Here is a 17360-nt window from a genome sequence, read left to right on the forward strand (position 1 = left end):
TTCCTCCCAAAGTACCTTTCTCTGTTGATCATGCCCAGGTTTGTAGAAAAAGTTTTATGTCAGTTGTATAACAGCAACTCCCTCTTGGTTATTCATTCTTCCTGGTGTGAGCAGGCTAGAGAGGGAGGTGGCTGCTTTGCACACATGGCTCACGTTCAGTGACTCTAGTCCAAGCCAGATCCTCATCTGGTTACACCAGGGAAATTGCATCAGTACTCATGGCGTTACTCCAGCCTGTTAGTTGCTTTATCCAAGAGTTGGATCAGAGCAGGACTTGATCCCCTGCCAAGGTTTGGGCTCTTGGCCTGAATGTGAAGCTAATATTAATGTGCTGGGGGCTGAAAGGCAGAGGAGAGTTTTGACACATCATTTCTCCTCTGCATGTGTGTGGCTTTCATAAATGCTATTTGTTTGCTCCTAACCTCAGAAAGGTTTTTCCCCCCCTAAAAGCCAGGCAGAAATCCTGGAAAAGCTTGAAGACTTGCTTGGGATTAGGGTCACTCCGAAGACTGTTTCTCGATGCCTGAGTGCCTCTTCTGCCCTCTTCTTAAAAGGTGATGGTGGAAGGAGTTAACAGGAGAGAGCCAGCCATTCCTACTCTTTTGCACCAAAAAGATGTAGGCCAAACAGATTTTTAAATGCATGTCTCTGTGAGCCAGCACTATGAGAGTGTTGGGTTTGGTGGCATGAGAAATGAGTTTAAAGCTCACTCAGTCATGAAACTTCCTGGGTGGCCTTGGCCAAAGCACTCCCACCCTAACATGCCTCACAGGGGAGAAGACTGCAATATACTGTAACCCAAGTGGAGGCAATGTGTAGATCTAGATCTACAGGTATGATAAGAACCCTGCTGGATCAGACAAATACCTGGGTTATTTGTGATAGATTAGCAAGGACTTCTGACTCCCAATTGTTTTACAAAGCAGCAACTACATGATCCCCCTCTCCCTACCCTAAGTTATATTGCAGAAATGAATTTGGGCACCGAAGGACTGTGAGCTCCATTCAGTTCTGGAAATGAAAACCACTGGCTGGCTTCAGAATTCCTTAACATTAAGTCTATGTCTTTTGTACAATTTCCAATCAATGGATATCGTGAGGTTCTAGGGGGGAAAGATACAGCAAGCCAAGTCCACCTAGCTCTGCACTACAACCCCCCCCACTCAGATTTATTTTTTTAAGGGCTTGTTCTTCCAATCCTGGGATCAGTCCTTCCTATTTTTGAGCTATACTTTCACACATCTTGTCACCACTGGTTTGCCTTCATGCTTCCTCTCCGTGAGATAACATGATCTTAAATGAGAAGAACATGATCTAAAATTAGAACAGAGAAGTTTCCTTATCACTGTTTGCATACAGCTAATTCAGGTTCATCCAACACTTTAACATTTTGATAGCAAGATAACTACAACACAAATGGGCAACTTCAATCAGGAGGGTTACAGGATTATTATTTTTTTAATTGACTGACTTTGTCAGTTGAAACAAATCCTTTGTGTGGCCAGCCTTTAATGTAGTGGATGTACACACTGTGTTAGTGCATATGGAATGCTGTAAGCACATTTCATGGCTGAGCTTCTGCTTAGACACTCCATCAGTATCTGATCCTTTCCCCAGATCCTTTCAGTTCTGGATTAGCTTCTTAATCCCTTTTCCCCTCCTTGACCTGGGTTCTATGAATGTTTTAGAGTTTTCACCTAGCCTTCAAGAAACCATCCCCTAGATACTGGCCATTTTAAAATTTTAATTTTATTTATTTTATTTTATTTTTTGCTTTGTCACATTCCTTCCATGGACTTTCCTTCTGGGCCTGCCATGCTCCATCTTGGACTTTTATCTCTCTCCTTGCACTCCTAAGTCCTGGATGCTCTGTTGCATTCGCTGGTCTGTGACAGGATACAAAAGCTCCGAACTCCATTCACAGAATTAGCGGTTGCTGTGGTAATGGCAGCTGAATCTCATTCTAAGGTTTGCAGTCCCCTTGGGAAAGGGATTAGAAGCAGCACAAGCTCCTTGGCATCTGTCCATCTGGCAAGGCCTGAAGCCGGACCAGCTCCTAATAATTGGCAGAGTAGCTAAGTGGGCCAGAGAAGCACAACACATTTGTCAGCTGCAGAGAGAAAGAGAGAGAGAGAGAGAGGAAGGTTATTGCTGACTTAGCAGCCTTTTCTGAGCACAGCCACAGAAGACAGCACAGAAACCACTTCCTTCTGATGTTTGTTTAATTGTACTTAGATTGGCAAATTGCTGTATTCTGGGGATTCAGGGTAGATAATATCGCAGGCATAGATGACTGAGGGTATTTGTGATAGTGCTGTTGAACTTGGAAGACACTTTATTTCCTTCTACAGTGTCACAAAATTATTTTATGGGGTCAGTCCTTCGCTCTGCACTGAGCCGCTGCTCAGTAAAGGTAACAGACATTCCCTCCATTGATATTTAGGCTAGACACACACCATACATTTAGAGCATGCCCTCCCCACCCTGAATCATGGGAACTGTAGCTTACCCTTCACAGAGTTACAGTTTCCGGCACCCTTAACAAGCAACAGTTCCTAGGATTATTTGGGAGGAAATGTGCTTTAAAAGTATGATGTGCTTGCAGTCTAAGGCACCTTTTCCACTAGCCTAGGAGGCCACCTGTTCCTGCTGGCCAAATGTTGCAAAGTGTCTGCAGGGACTCTGTGTTCTTTGGATTTTGCACTTTGCCAATCTGGTGACACAGGTAACACACCAGACAGCAAGCTAGGGGATGGAGGATGAGTGCCTGTCTTCAGGCCAGCAGGGTTGTGCTTCAAGAATCTAGAGTTCAGATTTGTCCACACCTTTGTCTGCCCCACTGCTTTTCTCCAGGGAAACCTATGGTTTACTGCTGAATCAAACCAAATGACAATTGGGTTTTCCATGGATTGACATTTGCTCCGATCCAGTGACAAAGATTGTGTTTTCCAGGGGGAAACTGAGGGGGGGAGCACAGCTACTTGGGCCTGTACCTAAAAAGCACAGGACAAGTGGAAAAGTGGACGTAGCCCTTAGTCACAAAGGGGTGGAGTCAGAGAGAGCCAGAGCTTTAAAAAGCTCTCAGCCTTTGTTGGAGCAAGTTGCTTACAAAACTATCAGTGGTCCTGTACTCCAACCTTTTATGCAGGATCCAGCATTGGACAGGAATAGAACAAAAAAACTGCCTATTACTTTGAACCCCCCAAACTGCTTGCTGTGCCCTGGACCAGTGGTGTGCTATCAGTGGACTAGGGGGACTAGGCTAGGCTAGTCCCCTAAATGTTCCTAGTAAATTAGAGTGTTAAAGTATTAAAGTCTGGTGCTTCCTTCCCAAAGCCTGGGAAGCTTCTGCCCAGCTTAGGGTGGGAAGTGTGATGCTCAGCACATGATGTCAGGATGCCATGTGCATGAGCCCTCCCCCCTTGCCCTCACAAGATCATTCATTAGACAAATGGAATACAAATCCTATCTCTAGGGCAATGTTAGCTTTTGAAAATAGAACTCTTTTCTTGGAAAGTGCTTCCACATCAAGATAGTGCTTCTTTCTAGTCTGAGGTGAAGCTGTCGAATATCTCCTCATTATAAATAACCTTCAATCAGTACAGTTAACCTGCATTACAAATAACTGTTAACTAAGATAAGCTGCTGTCACAGCAGGTTCTCATTGCTTGTTGAGGCCCGCTACAAAACAAATCTCCTTTTTTCTGTTTTGTTAATATGATTCATTATAAAAGTTGCCCCCTCTGGTTTGTATCCAGTATCGTTTACATAGGGACCGACTCGTCATTACATTATTATTAGGCAGAAGTTTAAAATGCCCCCAAGGTGTTTAGCAAATTTCCAGTTTCAGCAAAACAATAAACTTAATTTAAATGGTTGATTTGGGCATGCATGTTTGCTATTAACCCCCCTCAAGCTCTGCCTCTTCGTAGGCTAGCTCTGGTTCATTCATCGCGAACTGTTTTCTGACAATGTGGGCCATGCAATTAGTGGATTGACCAGCAGGTGAGCCAAGCCCAGGCTTGCTGTGCAAGAGTCCCCATTAGTGCTGTGTCACACCTTTTCTAAGAGAGTGAAAGCTAGTTCATGGAGCCTACCAGGACGCAGGCTTGACCTAGATAATTGGCTCCATCCTTTGCTCTCACTCGGTCCCCTTCCAATTAGCTTTTTAAAAAGGAAGTGATTTCAGTGTGCTAATGAAAATAAATTGATCGCAGCTGTCCCACAAACCACAGGGTGGAGGAGATGACAGGGTGACAGGGCGATGCCAGCTCCAGCTGAGGATGCTGGAGGAGAGATGGCACGAGAAACTGACCTCTCAAGGTATGCTCAAACTTCATTGAGGTCGGAGGGTTATCACGTTGGCTGAGTCTGGTCAGAATGGAGCTACCTGGCTAACTTTCTGGAGAGCAAGAACAGGAGGCCAGGAGAACCAGTGAAGGTGGAAGCAGCTTGGCTGGATCTCTGAGTGAACTTGAAGTGACTTCCAAAACTCAAATAAGGCACATTAAGATTGTTCTTTCCCTCCCCTTCTGAGCCTAGCCAGGGAGCTAAAGAGGGATGAAATAATAGGGTTGTGCAACAAGGAGATGGCTTCACAATTTCACTCTGCCTTTAGTCCTGAATCCAGCAGGGTATAAAAGTAAGGGAAATATTTCTTACTTATATGCACCAGACTGAGGGTGGCAGGTCCTGGTGAGAGAGCCCTCTGGTCCTATTTTCATCCTACTTCTGAATAAAATCCTACTACTGAATAACCCCATTATTCAGGGACGTCTTTATGGGATTAGTTTCCTTTAGATGGGGAGATGTTTATAGCGGTTTCCTCATAACATATGCATTGATACATATACAGTGGTACCTCGGGTTAAGTACTTAATTTGTTCCAGAGGTCCATTCTTAACCTGAAACTGTTCTTAACCTGAAGCACCACTTTAGCTAATGGGGCCTCCCGCTGCTGCCGCGTCGCCGGAGCACGATTTCTGTTCTCATCTTGAAGCAAAGTTCTTAACCCGAGGTAATATTTCTGGGTTAGCGGAGTCTGTAACCTGAAGCGTATGTAACCTGAAGTGTATGTAACCTGAAGCATATGTAACCTGAAGTGTATGTAACCTGAAGCGTATGTAACCCGAGGTACCACTGTATAAGGTGGAGAGATATTGAAGGGATGCAGAAGCAGGCACCCTGGGAAAACTCATGAAGTTAGTTCTATTCCTCCCTGCCCTCCTTCCTTCAATGCTAAGCAGCTCATTAAGAGCTCTCCTTGCTCCAACTCTGCTATAGTCACCCAGGGTGAAGCATTTTTAGATGCCTCTTGGGGATGCGATGTGACTCGTATCCCAGGTGCTTGGAGCAGCCAACTGCCCTCCGGTGCTCATTGTCCCCCATCAATGGCCAGGCCACACTAAAGCCTGCTGTGAATCATAGAAAAGCGTAGCTCAGAACAATGTAAAGTTAGCGAGGCAGCTTGCAGAAAGCAATCTTTCTTATTATTACCCTGTTGAATGAAGCACACAGTCCAGCTTCATAGTATATCAGATCATGTAAAAATAACCATTTATTTTGTTTCTTTCAATATGCTAAGATAGCAGAAAGTGCTTCTTTTCCTGCGTATGCTTCAGTGCCCCAGAGAACGGGCATGGATGAAAATAGTTCCTTCTCCCTGCCCGGCTCTGTTGATCCAGATGGGATGCTGAACTGCCCAAATGATAGGATTTCAACAGAGTGGCTGTCTTGGAATGATAAACAGCAATATTTTAAGGGACATCTTTCTTGCCTGAGGAAGAGTTCTGTGTGGCCCAGAAGCTTGCTATATCCATCCAATACCACTGAGCTAATAAAGAGCTATAACTGGAGCCAGCTGGGATCCCTGCTGGATTACCCAATAGGCAGGCTAAACATATGCTAGGGGCACCAGACAAAGGAAAAAATGTGTTTGGAAAGAATTTGACATTAGGCATCATGGGGGAAAACCAGATGTTTCTTAGACTTCCTTACATGCCACTACACACTCTGCCCCCATTTTTTCTGTTCTTAAAAAAATTCATATCCACCCTAAACCAGGAGGCATTCTACTAACAGATATCAAAATAATGGGAGGAAATCAGATTCCACTCATGTGTTGTAATACATATATGCTTTTTTGTTGTTTAAAATGATGTTACGGTTTAATATTGTTTTTATTTTGAATTGCATATGGAGGGCAGCAAAACCTTTTCAGTGCTTAGGGCCTCTTAAAGTCTGAACCCGGCTCTGCATGAGAGCTGCTGTAGGAAGATTCTGGCCCCCAAAGGCCACCATGGCACTTACTGAACCTGGAAAGAAGAGAGGCTTTCTCTCCTTGTTTTCCAAGAGCAGGTGACCCCAGAGCACCCTCTTCTGCAAATGGGACTGAACCTATAAAAAAGACCTTGCTATTAACATAGATGATCAGCCCATTGAACATTAAAAGCATAAGAAACTAGGGTTGCCAGCATCTTTCCCTTAGGCAATTTCTTTGCCTTTTAAAGCCCTATTACAGGACGATCCACATTCTTGGTTTTTGCAGCTATTAAAAACAAAGGAGCTTTTCTCAGCAAAGACCTGCCAATCTTAGAAGAAGAGGCTCCTAATTCCTGGGTGGGTGCCTGCTTTAAATGCTAGGGGCGCTGAATGATCAAAAGGTAGAGAGTTGGCACTTGATTATAGATAACAAATAGCCCAGAGGCTCACCACTGGTTGTCTTTATGGCATTTAATTCTATGCCATCACTTTCTGACGTATCAATTTCAGCAGACCAGTTTTTATAATGGAGCCCATATGATAATATCAAGTAGAAAAGCTGGCCAATTGTATATGTTGAAGCCTGCAGAGTCCATCCTGCTCTGATTCTCTAAAGTTTTCTTTCAAAACTGTTATTTGAAGCTGCATGTGTAAATGTGGTGTAAGGAGGTGGGGGCTTAACATAATTTAGTGAAGGCAGGATCATGCATATTCTCTATTGAAAAGACAGTCAGCAAAACCCTGGAAGTTGGCCCAGAGAACTCACTTCCTCCCTAGGAACAGAGTGTGTTACCTATCCCAGAGGACAATTGCACTCATTTTAATACAGAGGCATGTGCACCTGTGTCTTTGAAAAACACTGCTGAAAGTGGCCCTGAAGGACAGCAGATGGTGCCTGCAGATTGCAAAATAGGACATGCTCCATGTATACTGTGAGCGCAGGTTTCTCCAAGTTCATTGGGATTCACTAGCTCATGGACCAGATCCAATGCATTATCCTGTGCTGCTTGGATTCATGTTATTAGATTTCATGCTAGTGGGACCAAAATGCGGGAGCCTCAGGGAAAGCTTTCACAGATACTGTTTCAGTTTTGCTCAGTGAGTTTCACATATTTATTTCTTGGCTCACAGTCACGGGTTCTTTATAAATTTGCAGACAGAACTTGGCTATTGTGTTTCATTGGGTAGACATTCAGATTAATAGCTGCCACTATTTGAAAAACGCAAGTTAATTTTCACTTGAAATTTATTTAAACTTGACAGGTTAAAATTTCAGATTTATACAGTGCCAATAGTGTGTCAGTTGTGTTTTCCTTATAGACAGTTAGTCACTTTGTTACTTAATTATCCCATAGTGATATTAGCATATGTTGGACCACCAAATGATGATGTAGGAAACATGTATCATGTTTGGACTGGTCAAGAATGACTTCTGGGCAGTTGAAGGGAGAGAAAGAGAGATGGAAATGCTCATTGCCCTCTTAGTTTTGGCAAGTACAGGGGCTGGGGAACTGACATGCCTAGACTTCTAGCTGTGCAGCCTATTGTAAGGTACTTGTTCATCATCAAGGTATTGCTTTATGATGTTATAGCCTTTTTTCATGGGGAGTTGTTCAACTCCCCCGATCATTTTGGTTGCCCCTTTGTGTCCCTTTTCCAGCTCTACAATGTCCTTTTTGAGATGTTTTCCAAGTGCAGTAGCACCATAGATTTGTACAAAGGAATTAAGATACAGTGGTACCTCAGGTTAAGAACTTAATTCATTCTGGAGATCCGTTCTTAACCTGAAACTGTTCCTAACCTGAGGTACCACTTTAGCTAATGGGGCCTCCCACTGTCGCTGTGCTGCCACTGCACAATTTCTGTTCTCATCCTGAAGCAAAGTTCTTAACCCAAGGTACTATTTCTGGGTTAGCGGAGTCTGTAAACTGAAGCGTCTGTAACCCAAGGTACCACTGTACTGACCATTTTATTTTCAAATCCATATGGGAATCTTCTTTTTCACATCTGCCACACACTGGGAAAATATTTTAATTGAGTTATCCTGCATGACAGCAAGATCTCTTTCTTGGTCAGCCACTGCCAACAGAACACGCAAAGTTAGGATTTTTTTGCCCCAATATGAATCACCCTACACTTACAGTACTTACACTGAACCACATCTGCCCTTTTAATTCCCTTTCACTCAGTAAAAACAAAACAAAAAACCTTTGTGGAACTTTTTGCTATCCCTCCTTGTTTCTACTACCCTTTGCACAAATTTGGTGCTATTGGCCAAGGAGCAAATAATACACAGAGCTGCATTGGTAAGATTGAGAAGCAGTGATAGGGAAGATGGACTGGTTAGTAGAAAGCAGCAGCAATGATGCTTATACAGTATTCAGTTTTTCAGCTTTAAGAATCACCACATTTTTCCTGGCAAACATACAGGAGCAAAGGAAGTAGCCTTATAGTGAGTCAGACCAACAATCCTTCTTGCTCAGCATGATTGTCTACTGACTGGCAATAACTCTTCAAGGTTATGGACAGTTCACACTTTATGTGTTTGCTGCAGGGAGTGCTGATTTAACACCGGTGTACACCCAGCACTCACTTTTGCTGTGTAAAGAGTGGAGATGCCCTTAGAAATGTTTGCCATCCCGAGACATGCATTTCATCACTTAGTATTGCAAATAATGCAAGGAACAAACAGGCATTCAAAATCTGGAAATCTACAGAGCTTAGAAGATCTGGCTATCCTCTTCATATTAGTAGGTGCTTTGCCTGCAAATCCGTTAGGTGGCTTGATAAACCTCAGCCGCAGTTGGACTGTAGCCTTGAAGTTACCCCACGGGAGCTGTCCTTTCAGCACCACAGATGAAGGTGATCGTGGAGTCAGGGCTATTGAAAAGGAAAAGCTCGCTGTTTGAGTTTAGCTTCCCCATCGCAGAGCCTGTATTACATGTTTGCACGTACTTGCATGCTATCCATCTGTTTCTTTCACCAGCTGGGAAGAAGAGAGAAGGGCTGCTGTTACTGTTTTTTGTGAACCCTTAGAAAATGCTGAGATACTTATTGCAGGCAACACATGCATCCACAGGCTCTCACTTTTCAGAATCCTTTCCCTTCTATCATTTAGCAGCTGGATGTCACTTTTGAAATATTCAAAACACCTACATTTTAGAGGCCTGTGTGTTCCTCAATTTCAGCCTCATTTCATGCTTTGTTCCTGCAGTCAAAACAAAGCAGCTCTTAACCATTTGTGTCCCAAAGACACATCATACTGCCTGGATAGCTTCTGAATATGACAATTTATTGAAAAGCTTTTCCATGTAAAAATGGCTGGTGTGAACCTAATTGCTTTAAGATATTGGTGGAAATGTACCTTCTGTTTCTGCATCACCCCTGCTATGTGTTCTTTTTTTTAATGACCACTTTATATATGTGATTACTTTCAGTATTTGTAAACTGCAGTACAGAACACTCAGCAATACAAGAAGCTGGAGGCAACACATTTAAAATAAGCCAGCAAACTAAATTAGCCATCACCTCCTTTCACAATGCATTATATAAATAGTTGTGCTATAAAAAGTACTTAAGTATGCCCCACGCCAGTTCCTTTTCAGTAGATCGATGGGGGAAAGTGCTTAACAAGCTTAAGCTTGCTGTTTCTTTGGAGAGAATGTTGTCCAGTGTCATGTGCTATTAGCATCCAGGTGGCTCTGGGGATTCATTTTCCACTTGCTGTTGTGAGAGTTGCCTGTTTAAATGTTGGGGGACAGGGTGGAATGGCAAGGACAATGCCTCTTCTTGCAAACAAAAAGCAACACCAGAGCTGCTGGTGTGCTGCAGTTTTGTGGGGAAACAGAGAAGTGAAGAACATAGCATAGAACATAGAACTCAGCTTCCTGAGTATCTCGGCTTTCTTTGTTTCTGTTTTCTTTCATACAGGTTACTAGTCCTTATGGTTACAAAAGTATACACGAGCAAAGCCTGCTAAAAGCTGCCTTGCATCGGAAGATGTTTGCTTAAACCTGTCTTTACTGGGAAACAGCTTAGGAGTAGCTGAAACTTTGTGGCACTTTTAAAGTTGATTACCAGGGTTCATCGTTGTAAGGAAAAAATGGGGTCTGGGGGCGCCCTCTATGCTGCCCCGAAATCCTCAGGGAAGGGTGGAATATATGTGTGGCAGATAAATAGCAATATATGCTAGCTGCTGGAAATCCCAAACTGTGCCCCCTCCCAATTCTTAATCAAGTTTTTGTTGTTGCTGTTTTAAAAGCATATGATATACTAGCAGCCTTTTATCTGGCATTTCTTGGTAATTCTAAGAAGCCAAGATGTAGTTGTGAAATCAGTGGTTAACATCAGTGAAGTTTGAAAGGCTTTCTGCCATTTTGATTCAAAATGTTGTTCAATTGTATCTAAACATAGACGAAACATGCTCCTTCATCTCAGGAACCACCATACAACATTGAAAAGAGCTGTCAAAATATACAGCAAACAGATTCCTTGGCTTCTTTAAAAAAAATCCTGTGAAATAAAGTTGTGTGCCTCTATCAGCTGCAAAAAAGGGAAATCCACCTACTGGATTTCTACTTGTGGGGAAGGACATTCAACATGATCTGTAATTCAAACCCTGCTCTTGAGTCACTGAACATTTTCGATTTCTGCAATGCCTTGCGAAAGAGAATTGCAAGGTGGGGTCCAGTTTTCTAAAATATCTTGATTTCTTCTGAAATGAGGCAGAAATGCTGTGGATGAAATTGGACCAGTTTCCTGAGTGGTCCCTGCGAAGAGGCAGCAAGCATGTAGTTGTTAACGAGATCCTTTGAGGCCCTTCATCCTAGGCTGTGTTTCTTTCTGCCTCATCGACTCTCCATCATTTCCCAAATCTCAGCTAAAATCTCTCTCTCTCTCTCTTGTTTTCATTCCTGGCCCTTGCGTTCCTAATCTCTCTCCTACTGCTATGATTTATTATTTTGTCCTTTTGCTGGAGAATCCACACTCTGTAAGGTGGCAGAAACTTTGTTTGATATAGAAAACAGTGAAATGTAAATATGCATATTAGCTTGTTGACTCTTGTGTTCATATCAGCTCCATGCTATGCTTAATATAAATCTCCCACTATGCAGGGATAGGCAACCTATGCCTCCCTCACCTGCAGCCATTGTTGGACTCTGGCTCCCATCAGCATCAGCCAGCATGGTCATTTGTCAAGGATGATGGAGGTTCAAGTCCAGTAATGTCTGGAGGACCACAGGTTGGTCACCACTGTCCATGGGCAGCTGCCCCCCCCAATCAAGTAAATAAAAAAAAAAGGCGTGCCCCTTCCAACATAAATCCTGGCTGTGCTCCTGCCACTCTCAAAGACTCATAAGATCTTTATTGCTGAACGCTCATAGAGGAACTCCTATTATAGGCTCCTCTCTGTGATCACACACCCTGGAATTGTCCTGCTTATTTTTTTAAAGGTGCTGAAAAGTAAATAAGGGGTTCATTCCCAATTCTTAGAAACTCAAGCTGCAGAAACTGCCATTTATGGAGCAGAAGGTTCCTGGGGTAACAGGTCAGACTGACCAAATGAAAATGGATTCAGCAGCAAATCTAGGTTAATTCAAGCTTCTAAATTCTGTGTACACAAGTTTACAAATGTGTGGAAGAAGGATAGTCTGGTGTGGTGTGTTAGCCCTTTCTAAGATAGTAGCTGCTGGGAAAATTACAGCCATAATTGTGTGGTCCACACTAGCATACATGTGCCCTGTCTCATGCCAGCAGAATGTTGCAAAAGACACTTTCCCTTCACTTGCCCTCTCCCTCCTTCCAACATTTTCCCTGGCTCACTCTGGGAATGTTGGCTGAAGCTGTGGTCCCTGCTGCTTGCCAGTGTGGGAACACTCCTGTTTGTTTAGATTTAGCCACTCTTTTAGAGACAGTCACACAGAGAGAGACAAAATGCTTCCCAACGTATGAAAGGCAGCCGGTGCCTTCAAATAAAAAGCCATGTTCATCTAAGAAGAGCCCCGCTGGATCATATGAGAGGCCCATCTGGTCCAGCATTCTATTCTCACAGTGACCAACCAGATGTCCACAAGAAGGACATAAGAGCAATAATCATCTCCTGCTCATGTTCTCTAAAGAGTGAGATAATAAGGAGTGAGCACCTGAGAAAGGCAAGTTAGTCAGCACGCCATTGTGGAAATGCATTGTCTGCACAAAGTCTGGCCTCCCTTCAAGTCAGTGCTGGCCCATCCATGAGGCAGACTGATGCAGCTGCCTCAGGTGGCAAAATCCAAGGGGGCACCTCTGTGGGTGCACCCCCCCCCCCCGTGTGAGCAGTGGCTGCAGTGGCTTCCAGGTTCTGGCAAGAGCTCATGAGAGCTCTACAAAATCTTACGAGAACCTTGTGAGATTGTGCAAAGGCCTTGCGCAATCTTGTGCTGCTTTTGTGAGATCTTGCCAGAACCTGGAAGCCACAGCTGTGCAACCCTGGCAAACAAGACTTCGGCGGAAACAGCAATGGTGTGTTTGTGATGTACACATTTCACCTACGGCAACAAAATAGGATGGGCTGCCCCTGCTTCCAATCACTTCATCTTGGCTGGTTATTATGGTGTGAGAGGTCTCTTCACCTTGCATGATACTGAAATGAAAAAAATGTAGGAATGATCATGGACTCCTGCCAAGATGATCAAGGTTCATGTTAATGTTCAAGGTGAAAATAGGAGTTGTGCTAATGCTGTTTCTGTGGCAATGTTGACATAGATGGAACAGGCTTCTTCCTTCGTATGTTAAATGAAAAGAGAGACGGTTGCTCCAGAACTGCCAGCTGCTGATCAGATGCAAAGTGATGGAAGAGCTTGTATGCTCTACTTTTTTGCAGTGACGAGGATTGTTAGTGAATGGGTGTTCATTGAGGAATGTTTTGAAGGTGGCTTTGAGCTTCATGGGAACCAGGCTCAGAGGAACATTCTTCCTTCAATAAAAATGTAATTTGGCTCCTGCTACCCAAGAACAGTTGCCTGCTCCTTGTCTGTTGCCATACATGGAACACTCACTATTTTACTTTCATGCTGGTCGTATTGGATGTCTCTTGGGAGTTTCTCATGTTTCCCTCCTCTTGGACCAAGGCCAGTCATCCTGGAATGCTCTAGTATCCCTTTCTCAGTGGTAGAATTCTCCTGGTATAGGCTCTTGATTCCTTACAAAGAAGTGAGTTCCCAGCCCATGATGTCAGAGACCTGGTAACTCCTTGCATGGAAGAAATGCCAAAAATGGATGACCAAGAGGTCAGTGATGGCCCACCCACAGCACCTAGATGAAACCACCAGAGATATGTATTCTTAGGACTCACCCTATTCTTGTGGCTATCAATTCTTTTAAGCTGTTTTTAATATTGTATTTTAAAATTTCTGAGACCTGCCCTGACATTACGGTGAAGGGCAGCTAATAAATCAAAATCACCACCACCCTCAGGAAGAGAAGCTTTCCTGGCAAGCAGAAATAAGACCAATAAGACTGGTGGTTGAGCTAGGTGGGAATTCCTCTTCGGCCAGGCCTATGGCTGATTAACATTCTGTGTCCTTTTCAATGTGTTTTGGGGGATAATAATAATAATAATAATAATAATAATAATAATAATAATAATAATTTATTTATACTCCGCCCATCTGGCTGGGCTTCCCCAGCCACTCTGGGCAGCTTCCAACAAAATATTAAAATACAGTAATGCATCAAAACATTAAATGCTTCGCTAAACAGGGCTGCCTTCAGATGTCTTCTAAATGTCTGGTAGTTGTTGTTTTGTTTTGTTTTCTTCTTGTTCTTGTTTTAATTATGTATTTTGAGTTTTTATGCTGTGAAACACCCCGAGATCTTTGGATGAAGGCAGTGCTTTTTTTCTAAAAAAAATAAATGTTTAGGGGTACTCTCATTTTTACTCAAGAAAATCACCATTTTATAGTTCAAATCAGGGGAAATAAATACAGTAAATGGGCAAAAGTACAAAGATTCACAAAATGTTTAGGGGTATGTATACCATTGCGTCCCCCCAGAAAAAAGCACTGGATGAAGTTATCAAGGCTGGATGAAGTAGGTGGGACTCTGAGGCCAGGGACATGGCTGAGACAGACACCAATTACTATGCCATAGGAAGAGGAGGAGGACTGGGGCATGCATGCACACCTACAGAGCCGTGTCTCTTGATGAGCACTGGTTACAAACAACGGCTTAACCCCTAGATAAGATCTTAGGGGTTTGATGATTAAGCAGTATACAGAATTGCAGAATCATAGAACTGTAGAGTTGGATGGGAACACAAGGATAATCGAGTCCAACCCCATGCAATGCAGGAATCTTTTGCCCAGTGTTGGACTTGAACCCATGACCCTGAGATTAAAAGTCTAATGCTCTACTGACTGAGCTATTATAAATTGTGCTTAATAATAATAATAATAATAATAATAAATCATTATAGGAAAATTGATAGAAATCGTGAGAAAAGGACAAATAGTCCATGGTGGTAAAGCCTTGGAAAAGTCAGAGTGGAAAGTTGCTTCTAGACTGGTGGTGTTCTTTCCTTAGGGACTACAACGGATGTTTCTACAGCTATAGTAATGGAGGAACATATAGATGTTTATTTTTGTCAATAAAAGCTGCTGGGGTGTGCTTTAAACTTAGCACACTCTGCCATATTGCATCATAGCCCTCTATTGCTATCCCAAGACCTAACCCAAGAAAGATTTCATTTCCTTCATTAGCAAAGGGGAAATTGTAGGCCCTGGTCCCTATCGTGATTACACTTGGCACCACTAATTCAGGAGTTTACGGTAGTCTATATAGGATTATCTTCTGTGCCATGGAACCATTGGGAGTGCATCTGAGCAGCAGCTTCCCAGTTCAGCACTTTTGTATTGAAATTAGAAGTAGAAGAAACTAGCAAGTCACGTATTGGAAAAATGCAGGCACATTTTTGTCTGATTATAGTGCCCGCATGGTCTGTGCTAATCCTATGCCTACCAAAGTCTGTACGTTGAATAGAGAAGGACAGGAAGGATATAGTGCAGAATGGAGATATCAGTGCTAACAGGAGATCTGGGCTGCAAAGGGTGGGTGTGACCTGGATGCACATCTGACCTTCAAAATGATCCTCTGAATGTGTCCTTTTGCCTTGGTGACTCAGCATTAGTAGTGCTCAGGGCTAAAGGGTGATTGTTTCTTCTGTGGGGTACTCCTTGTGGTCTCTCCTGGCATCCAGAATATCTCCTCTCTCTCCCTCTGGGCATCAGCTTGTCCTCTTCACCTAATTAAAATAACTTGAAGGGAGCACTGTGTCTCCTGGCTTCCAGCATAATCAAGTTTGTGCTGTTATTGCTCTTATCTGTAATGATTTGGATCTTGTGTGACAAATAAAGCTTTTCTTTCCATCATTTGGCTACCAGTCAGATGATCGAGAGCAGGAGGGCTTCTGTTAATTTAGCTGAATGCTGGCGCACTGCAACCCCGTGACCTTTGCAGAGAATGCAGCCTGGGTCTCTGAGACTGCTGTGCTTTTTAAAGATTAAATACACTGCCAGTCTGATTCTGCTCTGAGATTACAGTGATTCTATCAACCTGGAGGTCTTTTGTTTGTCTGCATTTTTGCATTCATTGTGCTGTATCCTCTGATGCACTCTGAAAGCCTGACCTATATTTCCCTTCTCGCGTAGTCGGGAGACATTCCAAACTAGGCCCGGCACCATATAACCCAACAGTGTTTGGCATCTGAGTTGGCAGCTTAGTTGTAGCTGGCAGGCTGTGTGTGTGGGAGTCTCTGTTACATCACCAGAAATCCCTTTCTTCCCTCCCTTGCTCTTCCCTCCCCCTTTCATATTTTGCTGTCAGAATCTTCACAGCTCCCCTGGGAAGGAGCTACAGTTCTGAACTTCCTGGACACAATGCCTTGGCAACATTGATCACTGGATGTGTCCCCCCCCCCCCAGCTTTTTGCAGGTCTAATTCTGTGCACTGCATGGACAGTGACTGGAGTCGAGCTCACCTAGGCAGGAATGCTTTGGTTCCCAGGTGAGAGAGAGCTGGTGGATAGAAGTCCAATATAATTAAGCAGTCACTATTAGGGACTGAGATCAAGAGATTTCATCTGGCTGGAGCTACCTTCAGGTGGAGCCTTAAATACAGCAAACAGAAGGAATTGCTTTGTTGGCCAGGCAAGGCTAGAAGACTATTCAAGTTTTGCCAGTATTGTAGTGGAACATTTTGAAGTCAAAACTGGATGGCGTGGATGAAGCATGGCAAAAACATTGTCAAAAGCATTTTAGAAGGCCAATAAGAGCCAGTATGAATTTTCTTTGAAACAGAGAAAGGCTTGGATGAATTTAATACATTGTTCAAAACAAAAGCAAAGCAAACCATGCTGTCGTGGTGGTTTCCATGGCTCACCCAGCACTTGCCAGCAGGAGCAGCTGCAAAATTCTGATCTCATTGGAGGCTCTTGTCTATAAAGGAGAAAACTGTGTGTATCCATCAGGGAAACACGTGTCTTCCTCAAAAGGAGGGATGAGGAAGCTGTGGTCCTTCTGATGTTGTTGGACTACAACTCCCATCACCCCCAGGCTGGGACTGGTGGGAGCTGGACTCCAGCAGCATCTGTAGAGCCATAAAGCTCTCCATTTTTGCTCAGATTAGCAGCTTCCAGAGTTTAGCTCTGAAATGTAAAATCCTTCCCTGGTACTTGCATGGGAAAGTGTGGGTTTTGTCCGTCAGTATCTAAATGTGAACCAGAAAGAATATAAGACATGTTGCTTCAAGACCTCTGATGGATTTCCTTCGACAATGGTGGTTAAAATGAGTCAGACCCATCCTTGTGGATTACTGGGCCAGGCATGAATTCTGGGCTTAATAATAATAATAATAATAATAATAATAATAATAATAATAATAATAATAATAATTTATACCTCGCCCATCTGGCTGGGTTTCCCCAGCCACTCTGGGTGGCTTCCAATAAAATATTAAAAGTACATTAAAACATCAGTCATTAAAAACTTCCCTAAATTGATTAGACATAAAGTACATAGATATGTGTTATGTGTCATCTGCAGAGAAGAAACTGATGCAGAGAT

The 17360-nt window shown here is 43.2% G+C and overlaps 1 protein-coding gene across 7 annotated transcripts in view; it reads left to right on the top strand.

Moving 5' to 3' along the window:
- The window catches only part of NAV1 (neuron navigator 1), a 278297-nt gene that overhangs the window by 47852 nt on the left and 213085 nt on the right, over positions 1–17360 (top strand). The gene's annotated exons all lie outside the window — the stretch shown is intronic.

This window comes from Podarcis erhardii (genome assembly GCF_964252035.2).
Source record: "Podarcis erhardii genome assembly, chromosome: 6".
NCBI classification, from domain to species: domain Eukaryota; kingdom Metazoa; phylum Chordata; class Lepidosauria; order Squamata; family Lacertidae; genus Podarcis; species Podarcis erhardii.